The sequence below is a fragment of the Schistocerca piceifrons genome, chromosome X, assembly GCF_021461385.2.
Source record: "Schistocerca piceifrons isolate TAMUIC-IGC-003096 chromosome X, iqSchPice1.1, whole genome shotgun sequence".
Taxonomy (NCBI): domain Eukaryota; kingdom Metazoa; phylum Arthropoda; class Insecta; order Orthoptera; family Acrididae; genus Schistocerca; species Schistocerca piceifrons.
The window spans coordinates 468,785,397-468,809,203 of NC_060149.1; positions in this window are offsets into that span (position 1 = coordinate 468,785,397).

Genomic DNA, 23,807 nt, shown 5'->3' on the forward strand with positions numbered 1-23,807 from the left:
TGGTTTTATTTTTTGATTGAGTCTGTATACTCCTGTCTGTCATACCCATTCTTCCCAAGCTATTTGTACGATTGTAGTTAGACTGTACAAACGTAAAAAATATTAGACGCGACTGAGTAAGAGAGGACTAAAAAAGTTTCAAAAGTCACGGAATATATCCCGGGAAATTTGTTTACTTACTTTCGGGTATTCAAATACGTAACATTGTTTCTCTACGGCAGTGTAGCAGGAGACGCTTCTTAACTTCTGAATTCACACTGAGAGTTAAATTTCCGATCACATCGTCTGCGTTTACATTTCTGATACCCAAATATGTTATCAATCAGAATTAAAATAGATTGTGGTAGTTATTAATTTAACTAACATTTATAAATATATTTTAGAAATTTTCGTTACATTTCGTCATAATAATTGTGAGAAATGTAACAGTTTGTACCACACTTGCGCAATGTGGCACTGCTCAGATCATGCTGTAAATATCACACTCGTCTTGCAATGAAGTCTTTCTAGCACATTTATCACTGTATACAATTCCTTTCATCCTAGTAAAAGTTCAAAACAATCCATTACAGGATATTGCTTTACTAAGAAAAATGTTTAATTTCATACCCTCTGGTTTTTATGAAAACTAGAAAAAGCTATTGTGATAGACTTTGTATAATGTTCTATTATAATCAAAATCTTTTGGAATGTATTAAAACAAAAAAATAGTTGTAAGACATGTCTACAGTTTGCCACTGTGGCTTTGAAAGATCTAACACGCCAATCAGATGAATCATGAATGACTGTGCTAAGGTTAAAAAGATCGAGAAATAATACCAGTGCCATGCCGCTTTCGTGGAGTAGGAGACTGAAAGAACATTAACAAATATTTGTTTGAAAATTAGCGATGAAGTCAGTTGTCAGGAGATCAAGACCGTCACAGCTTGGAAACTGTATGACAATTCGACTGAGGTTAGGTTAGGTTAGTGTTTAACGTCCCGTCGACAACGAGGTCATTAGAGACGGAGTGCAAGCTCGGGTTAGGGAAGGATCGGGAAGGAAATCGGCCGTGCCCTTCCAAAGGAACCATCCCGGCATTTGCCTGAAACGATTTAGGGAAATCACGGAAAACCTAAATCAGGATGGCTGGAGACGGGATTGAACCGTCGTCCTCCCGAATGCGAGTCCAGTGTGCTACCACTGCGCCACCTCGCTCGGTAATTCGACTGAGACCTATACTGCACGAGAGAAAGCTGATACGGCTAATGAACTTAACAAGTTCTACTTCAGTTGCTATTCAGTAATGAATCATGGTAAAATGTATGTATGATACGCTTCATTCAACTTTCCTTTTAAATTTGGTTTAATTTACTGTCACTTCACTTAGAAACAAAACGCTAGCTAACATACCGACATGAACATTGACGAAATGTAAGATACCAGTAATGGTGCATTTTGCAGTGTTCTGTCCCCGCTCGTACTCTGGAGTGGCAGTTGATTTCAGTAAACAAACATCAGAATAATGAGCCGTGCAACAGGTGGCATATTACTGGATAACCCACTTGCCAATAAAACTGTCAGTGGCGCTTTGTGAACCTTTTATTCAGGCAAATTTTTAATCACAGCATCAATGTCTGCTTGCCTTGCCAAATTATATTCAGTGGCCAAGGTCCCCAAATATGTGAGATGTTGTTCAGGGATAGAATATGTAAGGCAATTTTTAAAACTTTCCATCGTACTGAATGACCTCTCTTATTCAGCTACAGACACTGAAGCGTGTAAAAGACGGGCGTAGCTACACATACATTCGGAAATAAGCTTGAAATTAGGAACTCGTGCACCTTATTCATCTTACTCAAGAGGTCCAAAGTAATATTTTCGAAGTTTGAAGTATGACTTATTTTGAATGTTCAGCTTCTCCTTCTAAATCTCTTGTAACATCAGTATGACATTCATTGATAAATAGATTGCATGCCTCAGCATCCTCGAGCATTTCCATAAAAACCCAACATTTTCGTCTACAATCTTCAGTGTTTCATATTAGGATTTCAGAATAGACGCTATATTGTCAATAGTGACATAAGAAACATTTACCTGGCATGAACCTTTGGTATGCAGATCTGTGAATTCATTCCGCGATTCATCATGAAATGATTTCCACTTCTTAGTACACACCCCGGGAAGCAATGATCAGTATCAATAGCTTTGGCTACAACTTAAGATTGAGGGAGTGTGGTGAACCATTTTCCGGGAATATATTTTAACTCATTTAATAAGCTCTAAGTGTCTCATACCTTAACATCAGGGACAGTATTTCGAGCTTGTAATAATTAGCTTCAGTAGTCAATTGCAACAACAGCTTTAGCAAAACTGATGTCATGATTAAACACTTCAAAGATGTAACATAATCCTGCCTGTTTATATTAATCCGGTCCTCCGTATCCCTATTTCGTTGGTATGAGTGTAACAGACACTTTCGCATATCTCAGTGTTTCTTCATCGCTTGAATAAGACATTGGTCTGTTCCCCTTTTTCTGTTTCACTTTACGCTAGATACAGAATCTCCTTTCTACAGTGATAAAACACTGACTTTCTGCGGCCCTCTTTGCTTTTGGTGATATTTTTCCTTTCACGATTTATTATTGTTTACTATGGTCGAGTAACATTTCACTGGTACCGGAACCTGCGGGTATTCTGGTTGAAGGAAGGTAATGGCGTGATTTGGGCAATTCTACTCCCGAGATGGCAATAGACTATACTTACTATATTCAAAATTACACAACCGCTGTTATGCTAGTCCCTGTGGTCATAAGTCAGCAGCGTCGGTCGTTCCGATATTTTATTATGTGATTGGGTAGACGTTCCATCTTCACACGACTATTTTGTGCTGCGGTAATCTGGTCTTGAGTAGCCAGAGGAATTGGGTCTAACCTGACGTTTAGAAGAGACATGTTTTCGTCGGGTAGGATTTCGAAAGGTATGCGAGTAGTTAAATTAATGAGTAGCTGGTGATTAGAGCAGTAATTCCGATAATTGTGCAGGTAACCGGAAAGTGAAACTTGAAATGTCACATTGCTTACAGTTCATAAGGAATCCTTGACCCTGTGCTCGTTTGTTTTAAGGGCGTTGATAACCTTGCCGTTGAGCGCCCATACGCTCCAAACGAACATGCACTCCCTGACCTCGTAGCTCAATGCGGTGGGCGCTGCTAAAATGCGCTTGGTCATAGCAGGCGGCAATGACTACTATCGGATTTGGTACTGAGTACAGCCAGTATAACCCCATCTTCTGGAAAAATTCGATTTCACTTGCAACGAGCTCCTTGGGGAAGTTAGTTGCAGCCTTCTCGGAGAGAAACAGAGTAAATTCGCATGACTGATATGATGTGTATTCGCTTTGTGGAGCAAACAGTGACTTACCGGCTTGGAAATGCAGAGACTACACGGTGGGGAATAGTACTTCCTCAAAGCCCTCATCATCCTAAATGACTGAATTGATCTAGAAAACAAGCGTTATAAATGATCTTCAGCCGTAAAGTTATATGCCAAAGTGTGTCACACATACCATACATTAACTCTGTTGTGTACGACTTCGGACGCATTGGTGGTCTACACAGTGATGCGGCCAGAAATGTTTAGCGAACAAGTTAACACAACAAACACAAGATTTCCTTAGCGTGCACTTCTCCAAACATACGAAGACTCATTACAGATAATGCAGCAAGAAACAGGGTCCAGCTATTACACCACTAACAACGATGGCGATGGAGTCGCGATTAGGCGGCGTCTGCGTGGCTCCGAGCGTAAGTGGGCTGAGTCGCCGTCACGCGTCCTATATTGCTGGGCGCTCGAAATAAAGAGCTGATGGAGGTGTATCCCTTCGGACGCGCAGTACTAGGTCCGCCAGATCCTATGTGATCACTGGAGGCATCTTACTGAAACTTGCAATTTCGCTGCTATGACGCCAGTAGTGTAGTAGCGATACTTGATACAACTCACTCACTCTCACTAACTACCAAGTTACTTCCTATCTTCTTTTCTACGTACACACTAAACACATATAAAACAAAACGATTCAAATAATACAAGCTAATCTTCTGTTAAGAGTTGTCTGATCTATTACCTATATGGAAATATTCCGAAGAATCTTTCTCACAGAAATAACACAACATAAATGCAACCAAAATACATAACGGATAAGTAATACAATCACTTCGTGAGAACACCTCGTGCTCTTAACGTATACAGGTGTGTAGAAGCAATCTGAAGGTTACTCTGCCCCACTGGACTATTTCTACTACTCTTCCTTCTTGTTTCTTCACCCAGTTCATTTCCCCATTCGGTAGGAGCTGCCGGCGATTGAGGTAGTGCTCCCTATTCAATTTCAAACATGCCGATTCTACTCATATGGACAACCGGGGTCTGGATGTAAAGCTGTATTTCAACATTAACTGGGGATGTCGTTTCGTCTACCTGATAGGGCACCGTGGAATGAACTCCTTTGTTTTTCCCTTCAAGAGGTCAGGGTTAAATAACGTTATCCAGTGCCCAGAGTTATACTTGGGTAGTTTCGTACTATACCGTAAATGTTTTCTTGTCTTTCTGTAGCATTTGTGTTTATTATTTTCAACTGATGCCATATCCCTTTTAGCTTTTTGTTAAAAACCCGAGCAGAGGATACATCCTCCTCTGGAATAGGTTGACATTATTCAAAATGTGAGGGCATTTTTCTACCAAAAACAACCTTGTAGACTGAAAATCCCAATATTTCATGGATTTCTTAATTGCACTTACTCGTAACATACTGTAATACAGTGTTCCATTTATTGTGGCTACTATTCACATAAAAACTTAGCAGTTTTCTCAATGCCCTATACACATCTGCTGTTCTAGCGTTCGATTAGGGGTGAAGGGAGCTAATTCATAACTTCTTAAAGAGTATGAGCCGACGTAGCTGCTTAAGCAATTCAGACATAACGTTCGTGCTTTGATCTCTTGTTATTGCTTTTGGCGTGCCGAATTTCAATAGCCAACGTTTAACGAACGTGTGAGCTAATGTGTCTGAGTGACTGTGTGTGGATGTTGGTTTGGTATTCCAGTCATGGCCAAGTAATGGGAAATATGATCAATTATGGTTAATATATGTCGGTTTTCCACTGACGTTTGTACAAAAGGGCTAGTGACATTGAGAGACCGATGAACTGAAGAAGTTTCTGTGTCTCATGCAGTCTTTGCAGTTCAGTGAGTCGGGTCGGCTCTTTGAGCGCTAGGAATGCAGTTCTTTACATAGCGCACAAGGTGTTGGTTCGTCTGTGGCCACCACTAAGTTTCCGCAGTGCGGCAGTCTATGGCTCGTCGTCCACTGCACCCATCTGAGATGGATTCACGGGCTTCCTTGAACACTTTGTCCCTTAAACAGGCTGGCACAACCATACTGCTGTCACATCGTGTTTGCTTGTAAAGCTCTCTGACATCAGAGTTGAACTGCGCATGTTTCGCGTGTTGCTGAGAATCGGGGTCAACGGCCTGATTTCTGCGCCACTCTTCGATGCTTATTCCGATGCATTCGAATGTGGGCATTCTGCGGCTCAATTGATCAGCGTTGCTTAGACGTTTTCCTGGAAAAGGTACCACATTAGAATCGAATTAGCCTACTGGTTTGATCTAATCCTACAAGCCTATTAGTGGAGCATGATACGTCATGACCTTAAAACGCATCCCATACGAAAATACGTCATACCAAAAATAAGCACCTACGTTTTCTTTCCTGAAGTCGAATTGTTTTCTTCCTGCTTTATTCATTTACCTCAAGGTGTTCCTTCCCCCCCCATCTCTTGGCTCAGGACACAACGAAGGACATCGTTGCTCGAATCACAGAACAACGCATACTGGTTTTGATAATCTGGATAAATGAGAACGGGACTCACGGTCAATAATGCCTTCAACCACTGAAATCCTTCTTGACAATCAAGACGCCCACTGATTTTCACATCTTTTTTAGGCATATGCAAAAGGGGTCTTGCTACCTCTGTAAATCTTGGAACATATTTTCTACAGGAATTTGTGATCCCATGATATGACTGTACTATTTTTACCGTGTTAGGCGTTGGAAAATGTGTTACTGTTTGTACATTGTAAGGGCCGGTACGTACCTCACTCTGCCCAGTAATGTGACCTTGTAACACCAATATCGATTAGAAATAGATTTATTCTATGTAACTGTGTAAGTATGGTTATGAAGTGTTTGTTCTTTGTGTTAAGGTCATTGATTTGTGTCAAGAAATTTAAACTTTGTAATGTATGCATGAAAAAAAGATAGATGATATTTAAAATAATGAAATTTTATAAAATATGTATGTTAATAAAGAAAAATTTGTATATTGGAAGCTGGGTCATGCTTGGGAACTTGTACTGTGAAATGTAAAAGATGTAGGGAAGCCCCGACGCAAAGGAAGTGGCTTGGCGCGATGTAAAAGGTGGTTTTGGCGGACATTCTAGGCGGCTCCTTGGTGGGAACAGTACGCAGTCAGTGGTTAGCCGTTGCACGGTATACATCGAGGGTGCCAAGGGAGGCATTTGGAAGCCGTTTTGCATGGAAATTTGCATCGGATGTGGATTTCGCCGTTGCATGGTGCTCTTGGCAATAAGGAATGGCTCTAATACGATAAAAATCCGTCGACAAGAAGAAATTTTAATGGGCATTCAACATCAAGAGCCGTGGGTACAGTTAGCCACCACGTCGCTTGCCACCACTACTTCGCCACTGCTGTACCAACTTTAGGTACACAGATATGTATTGTAGCATGGACAAGATAATCTGTGTGAGTGTTTTTCAATAATAATCCAAGTGCAATAAACCTCCCTAAGGTTATCCTAATCATGAATCGATGCAGGATCCCATCCTAAGTGTGCATAAAACCGAGTATCCTGTTTCTAACAATCTAGTGATTTGGTTCTGTGCATTCGACACTCCGTTTTCAGGCCACAAGTGGCCCATCGGGACCATCCGACTGCCGTGTCATCCTCAGCTGACGATGCGGAGAGGAGGAGCGTGTGGTCAACACACCGCTCTCCCGGTCGTTAAGATGGTTTTCTGTGAATGGAGCCGCTACAATTCGGTCGCTACAATTGGCATCACGAGGCTGAGTGCACCCCGAAAAATGGCAACAGCGCATGGCGGCCAGGATGGTCACCCATCCAAGGGCCGGCCACGCCCGACAGTGCTTAACTTCGGTGACCTCATGGGAACCGGATGATCCACTGCGGCAAGGCCGTTGCCATTCCGGGTATTAAATGTGCAAAAATTCAGTGTCAGAGCGCTACTGTCTAATGAAGAAGGCTGTCTGATGAAAAAGGCACTTAAATCCAACTTACTTGAAACGTAATTTAGCATTGATTGCTGTCATGAATAATTCTATTGAGGTTAATCGAGTTCAGTGTTGAGTAATATGTTTTGAACGGTGAAAACATAAATTATTGCAAGTGAGACTAAGAATTAATGTTGGTGGAACTGAACTTTGCTTCTTAAATAATCACAGAGTTTGCCTAGAAAGACAGTATCAGTTTATGGGTCCCCACCATATTCTTTTCAAATTAGAAAGATATCTGGAATACAATCGCTTCTAAAGAAATCTGATACATATCCATGAATGAGAATATAAACAGTGTAAATGTAGTATTACGTAATTTTATAGTAATTTTATAATAAGTCAGAAATCTTTTCATACCCAACTTCAGATCAGTGTTTTCTGAAGTAACACATTATTGTTGAATCACGTAATGATGGTAATTATAACTGTTGCTATTACTATGAGTGGGATACAATCTTCCTTTCTATAATTACTTGTTTGTGCATTAATGGTAACTACTGCTACCCACAACTTAGATCGTCATGTATTCGTGTGTATCCAGTGTGCTATTCAAAGGGAGTCTTAATGAAAGTCACTACGACAAACAATATTCAATTTCCTCAGACATAATGTTTCAAATTAATATGCCTAATTAGGCTGGCGACCGTTTATTATTTCATTCGTATGAACTTTTCTACATCAATTACCCCGGAAGCAGAGCCTGGTTTAGTTTTTCTGTAAATTGCATTATATTCGAAATTACTGTCCAATACCATTTTCTCCATTAGACAAACATACGGTCGAAACTAAAAATCCACTCAGAGGGTAACACTAGTTTGTGTCACAGCAAGTTACTGAAGAGAGCTACTGTTATAACCTAAATTCTGGACCTCCTACAATATAAAACGACACATTTCCAAGTTAAGGATCGGACTTGTTGCACACAACAGTTCATTTATTACCTGCAGACGCACTAAGTGCTCCAGGATGTCCTTCGAGTGCACTGTTATGTCATCTAGAAAAACTAATCATTGCGTTGGTTTCAGGCCTCGTAAAACTGCTTTTAACAAGCGTGGGAAAGTCGCCAGAGTGTTATTCTGACCAAAAGGCATCCGATGATACTGGAAGAGTCGTAGTGGGATCGAATACGCTGTTTTAGGCCAATCCTCTGATGCTACTTGTAATTGGCGGTAGTAGCTATGTGCAGCACTAACGGCATTGCCATAGATTGTCTAATGTCTCTGCAATGTTAGGTACAGGGTATGCATCAGTGATCGTTCGCTGATTCAGAAATTCACAGCAGAACCTAAACGCATTTTTCCCTTCTGTGTATTTCCTGGGCGCCATAACAACTGGGGCCGACCGGGGGCTGATACTTTCTCTATGATTCCATCCTAAGGCTGTCGGTCTATGAACTCTTCCATTGTCAGTTGCAAATAGTGGGAGACACGGTATGTACACTAGCGGCTCGTTTCAAGTGGAAATTCATTGTTGGATTATAGATGTAGCTTGTAGAGATCGAGACTGATTAAACAATGCTGTAAATTCTCCTTACAGCTCCTCCACATCAAATGTCTCACGTCCTTTTACAAGCGATAATTTTTCCCTCATCGCAGTTGAATCGACAGAGCGTCCCTGTTTTCGTATTCGCACTGAAATGTCTATCTAATTTATCCTCTGAAATCTCTATGTTACATATCAGGGTTCCTTTTGATAGCTTCGCTTCCTCTGAACCAAAATGAACTATTCTGACACGCACTTCCTGGCTACCGTCTAATTGTTTCACATATTCATCGTGCAAAACATTGAACCTGTTGCAGCAGTACGTTCTCTGCATAGAGCTCTACCACACACACGCAATACTAACTGGCAGAGCAGCACATACTTTCCTCCAGACCAGCCTTCCTGTACAATTCGGTATTGTATCCCGCGAATCGAGTCTTAGAGACCATGTACGCAGTTTAAACGCCTTAACCGACGTCTCTGGTGTTCCTTGCTACAGTTCGGCTAGTTCACCCATGACAATGAGATGGAGCAATGACTCATCCACCTCTACCTTGCGGTGCCTCTGTTCGACTTTAGCGTGATTTTTACTTGGAAGTCCAGGCCGAGATTGATGTCGTATCTAACGCCCATGGAAGACAGATCTTCCACACGTATTCAGAGGTCTCTCCCTCCCACTCGGAAACAGAACAGAATGGAATTGAGAGAACTCACACTTTTACCAACCACACCGCTTAACTTACAGCGTGGTTGGTTCAAATTCACTGTATTGTAAGTACTCTAGCTAGCCTCGGATACCCGCGATCCTGTATCCAACAACAAATTACACGAACTTTCCTTTATATAGCCGAGCAAAATGACTATCACTGATTTTACAACGGGGTGTCCCGTAGTCAAACTTACTGGAAGCGTTGCACAATGATCACACCGCCCCCTGTACCGATTAACGCAGGGGTGTGAGTGTTAGCTATTTCCATCAGTTATGCGTCTATGGACATTTTGAACAACGTACCCTACTTGCTTGCACCTGTGACATTGTGGTTTCGCTCAAACGCGCTGAATGAATACCCGTAGCACCACACCAATAACGTGTAATCTCCACTTTAAACACTACCCGTTCTCCCTTCGTCTAGTTGCAGAATCAATTTTAGTCAAAGCTACTGCAGTTACCATTGCCCCGTCCAGGGTTCTCGGAACCTTCAGGCGTACTTTTCGTGACATTTCGAACGGCAAGCTCCGCAAAAACATACAAAACGCTCGTTGTTCTACTTCCCGAAAATTGGCTTTATTGGTACGTTCATCATACGTTAATTTATACTTATTGACAATGATGTGCCTGATGCAGTCGACAAAACGATCTATTGATTCTCAATACTTCAGCACTACGCCATTAAATTGTTCACGATAATACAGCGAGGTATTCTTCTTCCTGTAACATTATATGTAACAGTCAAATTGTTACAATTTTGCTCTATAAAGATGACGTTTGAGGATGGGGGGCGGGGACAAACTGTCATGTAAAATTCACTGTGCAAAAGTATAACTTAGCATTGTCAGCAGATGATTAAAATGTTTTGTACTGTAATATAAAGTTATTATCCTAGAATGAAGCACATGTTTCCATGACTTCGAAAGGTAGTTGGACGAATAATAACCCCCGTTTTATACCTACTTGCATGTCTGTTACCATTGTCAAGTATGCTATTTCAATAAGCTTTGATGTAGTTTCCACGATGAGTAAGTTTAATTCAGACCTCGACAAGTAAGTTAGATCAGTAGTGTCACATGTACTTTGATAAATTATGCAGAAAATGTTCGGTTCATTTGATGTTTTGTACAAATATAGAAGAATTCTCATCAACAACTGCATTTCTAGCTGTAAATTATATCAACAGTAGTGTCACATGTGTTTTGTAATGATAAAGAAGATATTTTAATAAGTATTAAGAATTATAATAGTCTTGATCACCTTTAAAAATTAAAATACAATTTGCTGGTTTCCAGTTTCAGTTGACTATAAGCCATCATAAGATCTGCGAAAATGAACAGAAACTAGCCTTTTAGTTAATGTGAGAGCAGCAGTCATGAATAACATACAGAATTTAAGAAATGCTCGAAGATGACACTAGGAAAAAATTTACCATTTTTACTAAAGAATCAGTACTTAAGGACAGTTTTGGCTGAAAGATCATTGTTACTGGTGTAACCCATATCTGGGGAAATAAACATATATTTGGGTTTCACATAACGTGAACACTTTAACTACCTTTAAAACATACACAATTTAAAAAAGTCTTAAACTGTAAAAATAGTTAAAGACATACCAAGATTAGTAAATAATCTAAACAGAAGTGCAATGTTGGCCACATGCTAACGAAAATTAAAATAATAGCTCTCAGTGGACGTGAGAATTCCCCATTGAGTATTAGTTCAGTAGATTTTGTCTTTTTACTATAAATTACTGTTTCTTTCAGCACATGAAATAACCTTCCTTTGGATGTGGTGTAAAATACTTCCATGTTACGTTTAATGTCTTCAACCAAATACTCTTCTGCAGCAATAATTTCACTGAAAGCTGTCTTATTCTAGGAATATGTGTGCTCCTCAAAACATGATATCAACTAGTCACCAGTCTGGCGTCTGTGATATTGGTCATGGTCTCTGTATTTGACTTTTTGCACTCCTAAATTACAATATGTGCCTCTTCTGGGGCCAGTTTCATACCAAAAAAGTCATTTTAAAGTGTTTGTAGTCTCCAAGTTTTCTGTAAACAATGCTCAAATTTTTCGACATGTGGATACTGCATGCTACAGCAAAATATTTTGTTTTTAGTTTTCCTTTTTTTTCTTACTAAACTTTTATTATTATCATTTTATAAGAGCTTCTAATTTTGAAGATTGTTACAAATGTCAGTGACTTTGGCCGTTTTTTTATCAATTACGAATTGCAAATTGTTTCAAAATTTTTATTATTTGTTGATTTCGTATTGCTGGAAGGATAACTACAAGAGACAATGGATCACAGAGTTAAAAATACTCTCTTATAGAATTGCTCACGGTATGAATGCACATTAATTATAATGGCAGATCCCAAAGGTATACGTGTCTTTTTCCTACTTTCATATTTCAATACTTTTTACATAATGCATGTAATTTTCTGCTAACTTTCAGAAATCTGAAGATGGTTGTTAACCATTAAAAAATTTTAAATTTCTTTTTTATTACTATAAACGCTATTAAAATTTTTAACAAATAATACGGATTACTTTATATCTTTTATCCAGTGATATCAGGTCCAACAAGAAATAGCTGCTTAACCTATGGGTTAAATCTGTGGTGCTAATATTTGAGACATGTGTATTTTCTTTAATATTACAGAACAATTAAGTTACGACAGTGCCAAATGCGCTTTGTACTCGAAACCTTTACTTATGTTAATGAATTATACAATTTCATGTCGATGCTCAGCTCGAATTTTCGTTCGTGATCAGAGCTTTGCAATCATACTTGTGTATTACGATGAGCTACCTGCTCTGCACTTGACATTTTTATGCATGTGTAGAAATAATTTTATTTTGGTGCAAAGACTGAATTTTCGCGATATCGAACTTTCCTCTCTGGGGGGAATCTTTCCCACCACTTTCACCATATTCTGTTTCCATTTCATTTTTGGAGCTTTACGAATCTATACTTGCATATTACGAAAAAAATGCGATTTTAGTAATACAGAGGTTTAAAATTTTCATCAAATCAAAGCATTTTCAGTATGGGTTGTTGTGCTACAGTATCAGAAAATGTAATATCGAAGGATAATAATACTAACACATGTATGTCCAGGATAAAATAATCTGTATTAGTCAACCGTTGTTACGATTCATTACATTTTTCCCCCTAAAATGATACTCTGCCTTTTCGTTCTTCTACTATCAGTAACATAGTCTTATTTAGACCAAAAAGGAACTGTCAACGGCCGCTTAGTACTTAATTCTAGCAGAGCACATGATTTGTACAGATCTAGAACAATTTAGCTCTGAAAACACTGCGAATTATACGAATTATCTATTTCAAGAGACATTTTAGATGGAAAATAGCCTTGTGATTCGTCACAGAAACATTGTGTAACTGATGAAGGTGACGTATTTTTGATATACATTTTAGATTAGGGAATAATACAAAGTTACACGTTTCCCAATTTTTGACATACGGTGTGGAAATACTGTAAGTTACACAATTTTCGTGGTTTGATGGACATTTTAGGCATGAAAATAATATTGTTACACTTGATATAAACAATGCAAACATTGCGTTGGTTATGAAGTTTCTGTATGTTTTATAAATAACACCAACGTTTTGATGTTAAAATAATGTAAGTTACACTTTCACATGTTTTCGACGTGATTTTAGGAGCAGAAATACTATTAGTAGCATCCTTTGCGTGTTTTGAGATATATTTTAGATATGAAAATCATTTTGCGACACGTGACATAAACAATGTGTTCTCGATAAAGCTTTTTTTTCCTTGACAGACTTTTTACGTGAAGAAACAATTGTAGGTTACACATTTTTCGTAATTTAGACGTGACAGTAACATTGGGGATCTTCACATAAACAGTGGGTGATCGCTGGGATATTTTTTGACATACGGTTTAGATATCAAAACACTGTCAGTTACATCATTTACGTATTTCGACCGACATTTTAGATGTAGTAATAACACTGACATAACCACTATGTATCGTTACTGATTGATGATAAATAACACATTAGTTTTGTACTCCCAATAACATAGCCAGTAGGAGTAACTGTTATATGTTACTGTTTAGACATGGAATAACGTTTACGTAACAGTTATGTGTGATTATGTATTTTTGATTAATGTTAATACAGATAATTTAGGTATAGGAATATTTAACTTACGTGTCCACGGTTTCTTACACCAAGTGTAGTAGTATAATTTAATTACGTCCATTGTCAAGTTCAGCTTAACCTTTAGTTTGACATGTGGAAATAACATTGACGTAAACATTATGTCATTATGTGTGTTGACGTAGAAATACTGTAAGTTATACCCTTTATATATTTCTCTCATAAATAGATCAGGTCTTTTAGCTAGTTTTGAAAATGGCAGATGGATTTTGGCATCAGAAAGGTTACAAAGCATACCTGAGCTAATTATGTCAACATGAATTTTTTAAAAATTTCGCGCCATGTTAACCTTAGGACAGCTCGGCTGATTCCGTCATGTTGAATTTTTTAAATTTTTTCTCTGCCACCCTCTTGGATACTTTGAATTTCCCACAACCACAATCCTGGCCGTAAAATGGGGTGATCCACACCTGGGCTCTGCAATGCTCAACAGTCGCTGTTAGTCAGTATATGAAGGAAGCTTGGGCTGTTTTCAGCTGTGATTGTTGCTTCACGTTTCAACTTCAGTCACATCACTAACAATCAACTTGAGTAGACAAAGAATAGTAATAATATCTCTAGTGGATTTATTATTCAGGCGACATCCACTACGTTGTCCACTTTCGAAGTCACTGAGCTGCCCTGACCGACCCATTACTCTGTTACTACTTCTTTGTTAACAAGAGAGCGTTCCCTCACCGCATCTTTGTAGACTAGCATGGCCGTCTCTCTTTAGCAGGCTTACGTGTTGCTAAGTTTCTTTCGAGTACACCGCAAAAGCTTCGCTGAGAAGATCTTACACGTCCTCCAAACAGGCCCGATCTCTAACCGTGCGATTTCCATACTTTTGGAGCCCTGAAAGCAAAAGATGCTGTCGATTTGGTACTGGCTAAGAGGAACACGCGTGTCATAGTTCCACAGGCAACGTTAAACATTATTTCATGAAAGCTTGAATCGTCTTGTCTCACAGTGGAATGAATATATTAACGATTATAGCTACTACTTTTGAGATGACAAAAAGTTTCCTTACTATTTTACATCTGTCTCGTTCCCATTTTACTGTCTCTTATTAGACCGGGTCCGCCTCTTTAGCTCAGTGATCAGCATAGACGGCTGCCAGACCGAGGACCCCAGTTCGATTCCCGGTACTGTCAAATATATTTCCGTGGTGGGAGAACTGGTACACTGTGCACTTAGCGCCTTGATGCGAACTAAGGAGCTATTTTACCACAAAGAAGCATCTCCAGTATCTGGAAAGCCTGCAAAATGGTTAGTGTACTGACCATATGCCCATTCATACCACATCCACGTGATGCCACAAGGCAGAGAATGAAACGGCGGCCGGTAAAAAAGTTTTGGGCTTTTACAGCCTGGCGAAGGTCTCGTTACAACAGTGCAAAAGCGAATGATTCGCTACGACGGACACGAAATTCTTGAACCACCTTTTGCGTTTCTAATTACACCTTATGATAATATGATTAACAGGCTTCCCGCGTACAAAGACAGAAATGCGAATAAGCCTCTGATTCACCAGAATACGTGTTCACAATAGCAAATACACACTTGCTTATATTTTAACATGCAAAACACGTAAACATAGTTTTCCTCTTTTCCAGTTAAGAGAATGTACTGACAGAATCTAAACAGTGAAGGAAAGTCAAAGGTTTCCCGCGGAAGGCAAGCGTCCTGGAATATTTTCTTTCAGTCGTAAATTTATATCACTGTAACACCTATAATTATCTAATTACTAGCTACTGTAATTCACGTACATTCCTTTACATAAATGAAGCAGAGATTTGGAAACAGAGTTTATGACGGTACAACTTTTTACGTTTCGCCGAAATTCTGTGCTACTCAATAAGAAAAATATTATATGTGTAAAGTTCTTTTCCCCACCTAGGTTATATTCGTAGTAGCAAAAGCTTACATTTAACATCTCGTCTGAATCGAGGTCAACAGATAGTGAGAATGGCTTGAGTTTAAAATATCTAAGCAGTAAACTGACCAGAGCTTTATGAAAGAAACCTACTCGCTAAGGGTTAAATAGGAAAACATGTGAACCTGAACCAGAATGGCCGGATGAAAATTAAACCCTTCTCCTCGATATCACCACTATTTTTCCCGGGCTAATTTTTGTGGTTTCTGTTCACCCTGCATCTTCTCAGTATATCTATAGACATGAAGTTCACGTTGGGGTTCATAAAACGCGCGCACAACGAACGGAGTGATGCTGCCGATGGAACACACTGACGTATTCGGCTTCCCAAACACGAAACCTAATAGACTGTATATAAATCGCAACAGCGCTCGTGGCTGTTTAATTGGTGATGCAACACTACGCGATGTAGTTGTCCTGAAGTGCATGAATAGCAATTGCGGTCGTGCAGTTGACAAGACTTATCGTCACTCGAACTGTTAAGAAAAGAGAGATGTATTGCGGTAAAATTCACTATTTCACGAATATTTACAGATGATGTCATTGGTTTGTGTAGCAGTGTTCCAACTTAATGACTTTACAGTATTGTGTATAAACTTCAAGCATAATACTTTGAACTGTTTTCTGATACTCACGCTGAGGTGGTGCTCCTTGTCAATAACGGGGTTCGTCGTGGATTGTCCGCCACCCATAACAGTTAATACACACGAGTACATTCCATAAACGTGTTACTCCCTCGGTACTATACTCATATGCATGCTGCTGACAAATTTTGCCCGTAACACAAGTGAACTATAGTGGTAAGTTATATGTACTGGAACTGTGCCAACGTTTCAGTGTCTGAACTTATCATTAATTAAGAATAAACATGCCATTTAACTGATTTACTGTTGCACTTATTCGAAACTTTGATGCTTAGAAACACAGGGAAAAATGTATTTGTGATGCGGATTAAGTGAATATTACGCAACTAAATTAACGTGTTATATATTTTCATGAGAAAACATTCTATCGGTTGTTCGGGGGATTAAGAGCTGTCAGATATTAACTGAAGTGATAATGTGAACGGAGTGCCAACGGTTTTACCACAGTGGTAACGCCGTTTCCCACCAGATCACTGACGTTAAGCGCTGTCGCACTTGAATTGGTGAGTGTCTGTGTCCGCCACCGAGGGAGGTGGCGCAGTGGTTAGCATACTGCACTCACATTCGGGAGGACGACGGTTCAATCCTGCGTCCGGCCATCCTGATTTAGGTTTACCGTGATGTCCATAATCTCTCGAGGCAAATGCCGGGATGGTTCCTTTGAAAGGGCACGGCCGACTTCCTTCCCTAATCCGATGAGACCGCTGACCTCCCCCGAACAACCCAAACGCAACCCCTCTGTGTCTGCCGGGTGCTGTTGGCAAGCAGGGTGCACTAGGCTCTTGTGAGGCCAATTGAGGAGCTATTTGACTGAGAAATAGTGGCTCCGGTCACGAAAGCTGACAAGGCCGGGAGAGTCCCTAAACACTGAAAGCAGGGACGCCTATCGGATGAGGAGGGCACGGCCGTTGGTCAGTACCGTTGGGCCTTCCAGGACCTGTTCGGAGTATAAATAACCTCGATATTACTGGCATCTAGCTTTTCTGCTTGCCGCCATTGTGGGTTTCTTGAACGGAGCCTATTTCGTTACAGTTTTGGTATTTCTTCCTGTATGGGTAATTCCAGGTCCTCCTGTAGCTTGCAGTATTCCCTAAGCAAGGCCTCCCTGCTACAGATTGCGGGTGGATAGATGTTGCTCAGCAGAAGAAGCCAATAAATGGATGTTGGTCGGATTGTCCCACATAGGTATATCGCATAGTGTGGTTCAACTAGACGTCGATAAAGCTGGTGTGGGACCTGTTCAGCCACAGCGTGGCACAATATTCGGCTGCTGAGAAGACCAGCACAGTGGATGAGAGAAAGGTATCCGCTGAAGCTTGCCTTGTTATTCCATACAGTTTCTTAATAACTTTTTAGTAATTTTGTATTTTTTACCTTGGCAGCGGTATTTTCAAGATGATTTTTATATGAGAGGGTGCAGTCAAGGGTGACGCGAAGGTACTTAGGGTACTTGTTATGGCAAAGAGTGTTTCCGTTAACTTTCACTCTGAGCACCGTGTTAGCTTGTTTGTTGTTCAGATGGAATGTACATACTTCAGTTTTACTTGTGTTCGGTTGAGGTAGCTACTTTCTAAAATAGGAGCTCATGAAGGCTAGGTAGTCTGTGAGAACTGTCACCGCTTGTCCAAGGTCTTTGGTCCTACAAGCAAGAGCGATATCGTATGCATAGCACAATTATGTTGACCTGGTATTGGGGAGATCGGAGATATGCAGGTCAAATAAAATGGGGGCTTAGACGGAGTCATGTGGTAGACCATAACTTCATGTCTTCTCCTTGTTCACATTTTCTCCAAATTAAATGCGGAAACACTTATCTTATCTTCGAAAAAAAAAGGTAAGGACTGTTATCTACTTAAGACATTACCGTATGTCTGCTTTCCACCATTTGTCCTCTGTAAGTAGAGAAATGGACCATAAATTTCTACGCATTGTGTTTCATCGGATGAGAACTAATTCTGTCGCAAGTGTAACGGGAGAATAAAAAATAACTGCTCAAGAAAGTAAAAAAAAAATCAGTTATCATCTTAAAAGCGCAACTGGATGCGCTACACTGCAAGGCACTTACAGTACGTGCAAACGTGAGCGAAGGGCTTCAGTTGCCGGGAAAGACTAGGGTAGAAAATAAACTAGGCGCAGGCATGGCGCCAGCTGGTATAACTACAGTTTTAGCCACCTCCCCCCTATTGCCCGGAAATTTACATCGAAGACACGACACGTAAACCGATGTATCCTCCTTTGGAGAGATGAAGTCCATCGTGTGCAAGTTTCCAGCGACATTTCTCCTCTCTACTTCGTGGATTCATTCCGCGGGTTGTCTCATTACTAGATGCAAAGGAAACTTATGGTTATGTATATATTTAATCTTACAAGAACATGTATTCGCCGAATATTTGAAAGAAGTTTGAGGATATGGCACACAAATATACGATTGCGTAAGTAAGCGAGAATCCTTTGCTGAAGTACTGATAGAAAATGCTAATTAAGATTAATTATTATCACTGAAAAGCGAATGCTCATTCAGATTTTAACACGAAATACTTCTAGAACATGTTAAATTAAATAAAGCACTGTATCCCAAGGAATCATTATAATTGTAATTTCAGTTCAGAGATAGTTAAACAGTGAAATATCTACCGAATCACTAATAGCAGAAAATTATTCTGTTCCCATAATGTTGCAGTTGTACCCAACCTGAGTTAAAGTTTGAATTGTATGTGGGGAAAAAGTAGTAAAGCAGTTCCTCCACAGAAAACTGCATTTATGGCAGTCAGCTGTTAGAACTTACAGCAACAGACGCCATGTACATGAATTTTCATCATCATAAACAAATTGGTAGGCAACAGTAACCACATTCAGTCTCATTCCAAGCTTGATTTCTGGGAATCACTACTTTCTGTAACAACAGTTCTCAGTCAAAGTAAGCTATGAAGTTCAAGATGCACTCCCGGAAAATGATGGACAACTTTATTTGCAGGGAAACTTCAAAAGTCTGAGTTGGACCATAGTTCACTTCAGTTTCATCACTTTTGCTACTGTACGTTCAATTGAATTTTGATATTATCTTGCAGTATTTCATTATATTATCTTTGACATCTGGCTCTTCTGTCAGGGCAAACTTGGAACTGGGTAAGTCAGAGATAACATGAGCAAAACTCTATATGTTTCCAGGGTCATCATTAGCCGAGCCTGCTGAATCACAGTACGAAAGTGAGATAAAAGTTTCTTTACTCGAGTTCTATTACATTCGTGCAGAACAAGGAAAATTTGCAACTTCAATTACACGTACAAAAGGTACGTGAGATGTGCATAAGCAAGAGTTCTTTCAAACGACAGTAGCTATGATAACGAGACCAGGATAGAGTAAATTATGCTGTATAAACTCCTACACAATTCTCTATAATAGCACTGAACCCCTCGCGTCATGAAAAACATTATCGACTAGTCATCTATGTGTAGAATTTGTACTGACGATTTACTTTTAAAATATATGGTAAATAATGAGCCTTTGTCAGAATGTATCTCATCACAATACGCTCGTCTTCGGTAAGGTTCTCTCAAGGTCAAGGCAACTAGTCTTGCGAGTTACAAAAGTTTTCTTCATCGTAATGGTGCGTAAACATAAATTTATCTTACGGAAATACTTTTACTCAAATAATAAGTTCTACAGAGCTTTCGCCATATACTGATATTCTGGTTTAGTTAACTTCATTCTGTATTCGTTTTCAGACTTTTTCTTATCTATAATTTATATTCACTGACGAGAAGGTCTTCTGTTGTCATATAATCTACAGCATTTCTCAAAATGATCTAGACGTTTCCAGGTGATTTTCAATAACGTTTTTATTGATGGAAGGTACTATATGATTGTATGTATGGAAACACCAACTCATTTGGTTTTTGTGTCATGTTAAGTGTGAACCAACTAGTCAATAATCCAATTCAGTCCACGCTTGCCGCAATATGTCCGCATCGATGTCAGTCATAGGTATCTTGGAACATCCTCGCAAGTCAGCAATTTGTGTGGAAGTAGAGATGTGGAAAGAGTGTTTATGATGTTACCACACAAGTAAAAATCACATGTTGCCAATTCTGGTTAGCGTGGGGGCCATGCCAGCAACTGCAGACTGCCAGCTGACGCATGATCGATTAATCGTCATTGTAGCTAAGAATCTAAGAAATCATGAACATCGCTGTAGAAGAGTCATGGAACACCGTCCTGTTGAAAAATGAAATGATCACGGTTCTCTTGCAGTTGCGACACGAGCCACAGCTGAAACATGTGGAAGTAAGAATGTCTATTGACTGACGGATCTGCAAAGACGAAGGGCCCTGGCACTTTCTGCCTTGACACAGCACAAAACGTATTAACATGCATTCATGTCCGTTAAATTCTGCATATTACTACAAAATTGTTTATGCATATGGTCTTCGTCATGTGTAATGGCTTGGAGTAGCTAAATCCGACTTGAGTAGGAGAGCAGTTCAGTTTCTGGTGCAGGAAACATCGGCAGCATGCACCTTGAGAGAGAAGTGGAGCAATGTTCCCCAAGAACTCCTCGGCTGTTTGGTAGCCAGCATGATTAACATGTGCAAAATGTGTATTAGCGTTCGTGGAGAGCATGTTCTTTACTGAACGTCCGATATCAACTTTTATGTTGGGAGTCTGATATGTGTCAACTATGAACATTATGTCTGGTTATTGTGTTTTCTCATGTGTTGAAATCTACACCACTTTTTGTTATAACGACAACACACCGCCTCTATGACTTATGCACAGCGCTTCATGTCGTCCATCATTGCCGGTGATTTTTCCTGTCCAACAATATCTTTGCTCCTTTGCAATTCTCAAGCTGTGTACATTAAGTCACATCACTCGACCTCTGCTTGCTAACAACAATTTAATATTCCGTCACATGAGAAACCAGCAAATACCACAGCCGGACAGAAATTTAACCACTTTCATTCCTCAGAAATTTTGCTTATTTTCACGCATTGTATTTTTTCCCATATTTTCTACAGTTTCACTCATTTCGTCGAATTTCGTGAGTACTGTTCATTGTTATGTGAACGACGCATCTTGTCGATGTTATGATAATCTCGGCCAATCGCAATGGAGCATTTGACCGAATTAGTTTTCTTTGCTAAGGCACCACTAGATTACTGGTGTGTGTATGATGTAATGTTATATGTGTTAGAAACGTGCAGAAACGTCACTTCATATTGATGACAATGCAGAAAACTCTAAAAGTACTGTCGTTGTACTCATCTCCACCCAAAAATACTCTTCTTGTAAGAACCACCATACCGCGATAGATAAATTCTGCTCAGCCACCACCACATAACTATATAGTGTGACGTAATAGCAATGCTTTCCACCTAATACGCTGTGTGTGTATAGCACAGAGCTGTAAAATACGCAGCTAGAGACAGAGCTGAACAGTATCTGCAACCACCTCCCTAACGCCGATGTGTGTTTTATGGTTATGAGCACTGCTGAAACCCAGTAACAGCCGAGGAAGAGGCGTTATTGGAGGTGTGATCGTCTCCGACTCGATTGGTGACACAAAAGGCACTGCTCTTGTATTAGATCTGCCTGGTATATTTTCAGCATACGGTAATAACAGGAAACACATACCAACATGTTGTTGGACATATCTAAGACCGCTGCAAATACACACCTGGATTACTAGTACCCCCCAACCCCCCGCCCCCCTCCCCACCGTTGTATTCACCGGGTAATGCGAGTCAAACTAGACACGTGAGATGCTGGCAGAGTTTGGAATTAGAGTGGCCATGGCCTCCACTGCATAGCTGACCGCAAAAGAGAGTTTCACATATCGGCCCAACGCTATGGCGGACCCTCACCTCAGGAACTGTAGAGAAATTTGCATTTTTTAATCAATATGTGAGTGTAATCGTCTGTGACACTGCCGACCTGATGGCTGGAGAAAATGGCACTGCTACTAAATCTGCTATTTCCACAGTGAACCATTCATAATTTGCTGACGCCTATGCGTTCAACAGCGGAAATCTGTGGATGCGTTTGTAAATAAGTATTGCTAATAGTTTAAGTACAAATCACTCCCCCCCTCCACTCTTCTCTTTCTATCTATACCAATCAGAACGAGACTTTCAAAACTAACGGTTGGTGTCAATCTGTGCCACCCTAAGCTCGAAGATGGAATGAAGACACAGAACATGATATAAACTGTTGAATTATTATTAGAGAGTGTGTGACATCATGAGACGACACGTAGAAAGTTCGAGTCGGAGAGCCACCAAGTCTGTACCCATCCCATTAGTAAGCTTAGTCCAGAGCTTCCTTCAAACATGGGCAGGGCTGGTGCAACTGCTATGTTTCCCATCCCTATATATGAACCGTATTTGGCAAATTGGGAAAAATTTGGCGATGAAATACAACCATGGAAGCACACTGACTGTGGACGAGATACACCAGAAATTCCTGGTAGAATAAAAAGACATGTAACTTCAGCAATATTAGTATGCAACATCACTATAAGGTTCGTAAATACATACAGAGTATATGTACACGTCCCTGCCACCCAAAAGAGACTGAGCACTGGTAACAGTGTGGCATAACGAAAACATTTTCTACTTATCAAGTCAACGACTCCCAGAGATCACGATACCTCTCTCGTTATAAGATAAAATGGAATCATACATATTTGCAGCGATCGCATGCTGTCTATCGACAACCCTCTTAAAGAATTTATGAACGAGGTGATGTCAGTGTCTGTGCAAGCGCTGCCGACACCACCGCCGTAAAGTGGGTTCAGCCTGGGACTACTGGCCTATCACAGCCGTCCAACACCACTACATACGTAAGGCTGATAGCCGAGGGAATACCACCATCTCGTTGTCTCTAAATAACCATGGGAAAACGTCCTACGGAAACTGATAATTGGAGAGGAGCGTTGGAATCACCAACCTGTGTGTCCATGTTGTCAACGATACAGAATTCCTTTCGACGACTCACAACAGAAGCAACTGATTTTTTCCGACTACTCGCACAGCCTCTTCAGATGTTCTCCAGATATGAGAACCCATGCTGTTACATAGAAATGCTTGCGGGCTCTCCAAACACTGTATAAAGATGACCTTAAATCACTCTAAAATTATTTTAGTTTCAAAGCTTTTGTATGTTGTTAACTACATCTGTTGGCTACAGGATTTGCCTACAGAGTCATGTTAACAGAAATGCTTTATTTAGTAGAAAAACACTCCTACATGCACTAGATACATTAATGCGAGGGTTGGAACTTAAATAGTGGGAACTATTTATTTACAGCTCGTACATAATTGATACGTGTTTCAAAGTTTTACTGACCTTCAGAGTAATCACAAACATTGTGTATAACCCGTTGCCAGCGGGTCGTAGGTTGTGTTCCAAAAACGAACAGCATAGAGACAGAAATGATGACACTGTCTGCAGGACCTGGCCATCATTTTGAAGGACAATGCTCAAAAAC